Below are 7309 nucleotides of genomic sequence, written 5' to 3' on the forward strand. Positions count from 1 at the left end.
AAACGAGGACCCCGTCGGACTGGATCTGTTCACCGGCTAGCCGATGGAATAACTCGATCAACTCGATCAAGGGTCAACAGATGACGATGTGAAACAAATCGTGAGTACTCATTCTTGGAATTATGAATTCAAACTGTAATTTTTAGCCAAAGATTCTCTCACCTCGTTGGATTTAGAGTTCGATATACATTTCAAAAAATTTGAATGTGTATGCTGTACTGCTGTATGCTATTCTTCAAGAAAGCCCGCAGTCCCGCATAAAACCAAATATTATGAAATTTACCTCGGATTCTAAATTCAACGAGGAAATTTTTTTTTTTGCTTTGGTAAATTTACATCGATTTCATCGGAAAATTACATGTTTTCAAAGCCCTTTTTGTACCGCACGTTTAAATCGGATGGCATGTAAATTTCCAATGAATTTGATGTAAATTCGCATCATTAATGACGTGCACTTTTGGTACATCATAAATGATGTAAATTTACCCGATTTTTTTTTTCTGTGTACGTGGACAATCCGCTCGAGCTCGGGGTTCCACACTCGGTAGCCGTTCTGGTGGTAGCCAACGAAAACGCCCTTCCACGCCTTCGGGTCGAGCTTCTTCCGGAGTTCCTTGGGTACGTGAGCGTACACCGGGCAGCCAAATGCGCGCAGCTTGGCGACATTCGGCTTCGAACCCTCCCACAGCTCGTAGGGCGTGACGTTTTCCTTGAGAGCTCTCGTGGGACTCCGGTTCAACAGGAAGGCCGCCGTCTGCACCGCTTGACCCTAGAAGCGCTTGTCAGCTCCTGAGTCGTCCAACATCGCACGGGCCTTTTCGACGAGGTTGCGATTCAATCGCTCACTTACCCCGTTCTGCTCCGGCGTGTACGGCACAGTCCAGTCGATCTGGATCCCACGTTCCTGGCAGAACTTCTCAAAGTCCTTTCCTCGATACTCGCCGCCGTTGTCACAGCGAAGGCGGCTGATCTTCCGACCAAACTTCGCCGTCACCATCGCCTCGTAACGTTGGAAGCTCTCGAACACTTCGTCTTTGCTCTTCATCAGGAACAACACCACGAAATGGCTCCAGTCGTCCGTGAAACTCACGAAGTACTTCTTGCCTTCAACTCCGACCGGTGCGATCGGACCACACGCTCTCGTTTCACGCGTTACGAACGGCTTCCGGGTTTGCTTCCCGATCACACAGGACTCGCACACGACAATGTCCTTGACCTTGTCGCTCACACTCTGGTTCAGTCCAACCACCATGTCGTCCTGAATCAACTTCACCAGACTCTTCGGATTGAGATGCCCAAATCGACGCCACCACTTTCTTCCGCCAAGTGTGCCTTGGGCTTCCGGGTCCGGTGGTTTAGTGGTTAGCGTGGTACCCTCTAAATCCCAGTATGGCCTGGGTTCAATCCCAGACGGACCCGGTGGCATTTTTCGAGACGAGATTTGCCTGACCACGCCTTCTATCGGATGGGGAAGTAAAACGTCGGTCCATTTGCGTAAAAGAGGTTTTGGGTGACTCACCACACATAACCTTTGGACGCCTACAAATGAGCAGAAACTTGCAACAGAGACCACAAAAGACCCGGGGGTCGTTAAAGTGGATTACTTTGCTTTGCTTTTTTGCCTTGGGCTTGTTGTCACTTTTCTTCTTCTGCTTTCGATCACTCTCCTTCTTCGACGGGCAAGCGTCGGCCTTGTGCCCCTCCTGCTTGCACGCCCAGCACTGCAGCTTCTTCTTCGTTTTCGCCGATCCAGAAAAAGCAGCGACGTCACGATTCGATGACGTTCCAGCAGGCACCGATTCGACACTTATCTCCTTTTGTTTCACCTCCTCGTCGAGCAGCCGGCATTTCGCATACTCCAAGCTCAAATTTTCCGGCTTCATCGATTCGAGCGTCGTGATCACCATGGAAAATGCCGTGCCGAACGTCAGGAACAAACTGCACACAGCGTCCAGCTCGTCCACCTTCGCCCCAGTCGCCCGGAGCTGCCGAAGAAGGCGATCGAAACGGAGGAAATGGGACTGCAGGCTGCCGCCGTCGAACTTCATCACTTGCAACTGCCGTTGCAAGTGCCGCCTGGCAACACTTTCCCGCAAGAAAACACGGTGCAGCTTCTCCCAGATCAGCTTGGGCGTCTTCTCGTCCTGGATGTGTTCCAGCTGGTCGTCGTTGATCCGGGAGACCAACATCGACTTGCACTTGCGGTCCATCTTCCGCCGCCGGTCAATCTTGACCTGCTTTTGCGCTTTCTCTTGCGCTGTGTCTTCTTCCTTCACTACCAGCTCGACCATTTCTTCGACCTCCTTCTCAATGCATTCCAGCAATTCGTGCTCCTCCAAGAACACCAGCATCCGATATTTCCACGCATTGAAATTGGTCCCATCGAGCAGTGGAACGAAGAAACGCTCCTCTTGTCCGGATTCCGCCATCGTTCACCCGACTCACTCGCGATTCCCGTAGACTTTCGGAATACGACCGGGCCGATAACCTAAAGTGGGTTTCGGATTCTTGCGGAACGGAACACACGGAATAAAACGCGATTTAACTCCATACACGTGTTTATTCTGCTCGATCAAAAATGGCTTCTCGTTTGTTGTGCAGTGACAGCTCGGTCACAGCTCTCTCTCTCTCTCTCTCTCTCTCTCTCTCTCTCTCTCTCTCTCTCTCTCTCTCTCTCTCTCTCTCTCTTTCTCTCTCTCTCTCTCTCTTTCTCTCTCTCTCTCTCTCTCTCTCTCTCTCTCGCGGTACACTTCCTGTGTACAGTGAAGGCGCACTCTCGGTACACCTAGACGACAGGGTTGTATCTTCAACAGGGTGAATATGTGTTAAGTCCTCCCCATAGCATCGTAGCTCGGGAGGCATCGAAAAGCCAATACCTTATCCTACTAACCCAACAAAATATTAATCCCGTGATGCTTGAAGAAGATGCTGTGGATTCAACGGTCTCATGCGGTGTTATAGCGAAAAGCTGTGTGCTTGATGAGTCTGCAACTTCAACTATCGGACTAATATTCCTCCCTTTTATTGAACTGCAGGCTTCTTGGGAGGGTGCCGGTATTGACTAATAAAGTCGGGATCTTCAGAAGTTAAACAGTGAACGGATGGTTGGCTCCGACTGATCATTTTTGATTCATTGTTTAACTTCAGCTGCTCTGTCAATAACGGAGTAGCAGCTCATTGGCAGTCAACCATGCTCATGCTCATGCTCGACATTTCAAAACTATTTTTAGTCTGCACATCAATTTTCTCGACGATAAAGAGGCATGACAATTTTGATGAGAATGAGAATGCACCCAACCACGTGTTTGTCAATGTTGTTGTTTACACTTGCCGGGACCGTGGTGTAGGGGTAAGCGTGATTGCCTCTCACCCAGTCGGCCTGGGTTTGATCCCAGACGGTCCCGGTGGCATTTTTCGAGACGAGATTTGTCTGATCACGCCTTCCGTCGGACGGGAAGTAAATGTTGGCCCCGGACCAACCTTAAAAAAAAGGTTAGGTCGTTAGCTCACACCAGGTGTAGGAGTCGTCTCCCTGGGTCCTGCCTCGGTGGAGTCGCTGGTAGGCAGTTGGACTAACAATCCAAAGGTCGTCAGTTCGAATCCCGGGGTGGATGGAAGCTAAGGTGTAAAAAGAGGTTTGCAATTGCCTCAACAATCAAGCCTTCGAACACCTAGTTTCGAGTAGGAATCTCGCAATCGAGAACGCCAAGGCAATGCTGTAGAGCGAATAATTTGATTTGATTTTTTTTTGTTTACACTTGAGAATAGCGCGGGAGAAATGTCAAATCTCCTCTGCGACGGCAGCGCCACAAACGGCTTGCCATTCTCAATTGAACGGCCCGAGCGGTTTAGGCTTTCAGGATTTTTGTGATATTTACAGATCAGTAAACTTCACTTATTTGTCTATTACACTTTTTAACGATTACATTTTTGCGGTAACACTATCAACTTTTACGCGCACGATCACATCACTCAACTTTTTGTTGCTAATTTCATTAAGACCTTCGTCGAGCCAATTCTCTACGTTGAAGCCAGACTTGTCCTCCAGACCTCTTCGCCGAGCCATGCCAGACCCGAACTCCTAAGTCCCGGGTGGACTCTTCACGGCGGCTAAGTCCCGGCGGCTCTTCACAGCGGCTAAGTCCCGGCGGACTGCGGCCTCCACCGCTAAGTCCGGCTGGACTGGGGCCTCTGCTACTGGTGGCTGCTGGCGGGTCCTGCTGGTCTGGGGCTTCTTCAGGATCTGGAACTGGACTGGGCTTGAACTGGCTGGAACTGACTGGAACTAACTAGCCTCCTCAAGAATTTTGGGGTTTTTATAGTCAGTCCCCGAAAACTCTACTAAATTTTGTTCTGCTAAAAGTGGTCCGTTTCGATGAGAAGCATCGATGAACCTCATGAATTAAATTATGCAGACCTCTGCAATTCTTCATGACTTTCCGTATGGTGTAGTGAGTACACCTCAAAATCGGAAGTCATGGGTTCGAACCATTGTCGTGAAACTTTAAATTATGTTATTGGAATATCAAAATTATGTTCCTAAAACATTCTCAAAAATGTTGGTCAATAATGAGAAGGTCTAATTCTCCATTGAACAAACATGCCAATGAATTTGGTTAAGCCACACCCTCAATTTCCCCTGTAGAATAACATCGCACATTCATAATTGAAAGCTTAACCATTTTTTTGATTGCCTAACAATTGGCGAAATTGAATAAAGGGCTTTTCAGGTGAGGATGACTCATGATCCACACCTGTACATAAGCTTAATTATTTGTCGCGCAACGCGAGTCGACGTGTAAAATTATTTATGCTTGCGTAAGCGCGCATGGTCAGAACTGTGGTGAGGTTCGAAAAATGGACAAATTTAATGATTTAAATTTGAGGTCGCTGCACAATGAACCGTTGCAAGTTTTTACACAAGGTGGTGATCGAGCCAACACTTGTCTGTGATAAAATATTCCCTCACAATAGCCACTAGATAGAGCGTCATCAGTATTCAGTCAATGCTCTCTATGACGAAACTCATGAAGATGCTCAATTAGTTAATCGACAAATGTCTGGTGAGCAACTTGGCAATTGACCAACACTGTACTGTTTATTTTATATCCTAAATATAACCTTTAATTACGTGGTATTTGTTTAGACTGAGACAATGAGGATTGCTGCTCATATTCACCAACGCAAAAAAAAAGAAAAACACAAAAAAACATGCTGTTCTTGCTCAAAGGGTATGGGATAGTTGATTAAATTTGGATCATATGTAGGTCAAAGTTCTCAGAACCGGTTCAATGGGATTGAGATTTCACCCGTAAAAATTGACGATGTTTGAGGCACTTTGTCCACTAATACGTTTATTTCCAACATACCATCTCCAAGCGCTTCGCTAGAAGACGGTGATTTTAGCGGATTGCAGACTGGATTTCGCCATGTGAAGTGATGATTGTCTAAGCCCAAGTTGCCTAGGAATTAATAGCTGGGAAAAGAACCAACTCCACCTGCACCAGATTCTCACCACCATGACAGCCGTCCATTGCCGGCCGCTCCCATCTCCACCGCGCACCAGGGACAAGGAAAAGGATTTGGAAGACGGGAAGTGTTGATGTTCCACTTTTTTAAGGAGACAAGGGAAAATCTCCACGGTGGTCCCAAGTTAGTTTCGATTAGAGTTGGACGGTTTTTGGGAAGGTATAAGGTCTAGGATACGCTCTAAGCTAGCGTTGCGACCGTCGGCATGATATTATTAAGTGGTAAGATTTTATTCTCAAGGCAAGCAATCGGATGCTGCTGTTGAGACTGTTTTAATTTAGCTGATGGGTTTTTAAAAATTTAAGATTCTTTCTTAGACAGCCGGCTGTGGAAAGATTGAATCAAGGAGAAAGAGCATTATATGCCAAATAAATTAAACTCAGAACAACTACCGCGCTTATTATTCTGAGGTTGTTTTTTCGATTTAAAACATTATATATTAGATGTTGTATTTCTAGAATATTGTAAAGCAAAGCAGATATTAAACGAAGAGCTACTTTTTGTCAAGTATTTAATCAAGTTCGTGAAACGAAAAAGGAGACGCGACGTGTTTTACTCCAATTGCATGTAAAAAAATAATTTTCTATTTCGACCGTTGCGTTAACACCAGTATTAATACTACTTGGCCTTGCGTGTTTAGGCCTCTACTGTAAATCATCAACTGTGAAGATTAGAGCAGCTACACACACACACACTCGTTCATCAAAAACTCAACCACGTGCAATCCACTCTCACCTACAGATTGTCGAGGGAAACCTTGAGGGAAACATATTGATTATTGGTCGATGCAAAATAAATCGGCACTGGCATCGTATGTTTTGCGCTTGCAACACTGTCAGTTTTGCTGGGCGTAAATGACGGTTGGTGTACAGCGCGTTTGGATCTGTCAAACATTGGCCAATCTGTTTCCTTGACAATCTGTACTCTCACCAACACCACTCAGGTACAAACACACAACATAAATAGAACGCAACATACCATCTCCGAAACAAGCGCCAGAAAAAGTCATATTAAATACGCGCCGATCTCTGATTTGCCTAAAGGGGATTGGAAGTCTAAATAAAGATCGAGGATCATTGTGGTGCTCCTTTATATGTTTAGGCAGGGCCAGACAATAATGCCTGCCTAGTAGGGTGGTCGAAATCCGGACGTACTCGGGGCTACTCCCTGAAATCAAAGATTGACCCATAAATTAGGTATCTTTGCCCATAACGAGGCTAAATTCCAAATTTGAGCTCATTCCGACCACGGGAAACCCTCCCTCTAAGCCCTTGAATTTTATGTGGGAAAAATCGTCAAAATGTATGGAAAAAGCCACTGTTTCATTTTTTACCTGTGGAAGGCGCAATACCTATCCATTTCTTACCAATTCTAGAAACTAGAATCATAATTATATTGGAGTCACCTCGGAATTTGACCGCAAGGAGCTTTTTCATTCTTAAATGGGTCACGCTTATATTCTTATATCCTTAGGCTTTGTACGCCGTAGATTTCACTTGAACCAACACCCATTCTTTAAAGCATTGTAAAGCGATTTATAGATCTGCACAAGATATACAAATTGCTCCAAAAAGATTGGAAAATGCTACGTTCCAGGGAAATCAACAATTAACGAAACGTGCGCGGAGACGAGGTTTTTCTGTATACCTTTCCATAGTTCCGACATCTAGGCACATAAGCAAAATTTCAGACGCTTTATTTATTTGGCTCAGCCTGAAATAATGTTACACCAATGCAGTGCAGCTGCTTACGGCTCTTGATCGTTTCAAGAGCCTTGAAC

Source organism: Culex pipiens, chromosome 1, assembly GCF_016801865.2.
Source record: "Culex pipiens pallens isolate TS chromosome 1, TS_CPP_V2, whole genome shotgun sequence".
Classification (NCBI taxonomy): domain Eukaryota; kingdom Metazoa; phylum Arthropoda; class Insecta; order Diptera; family Culicidae; genus Culex; species Culex pipiens.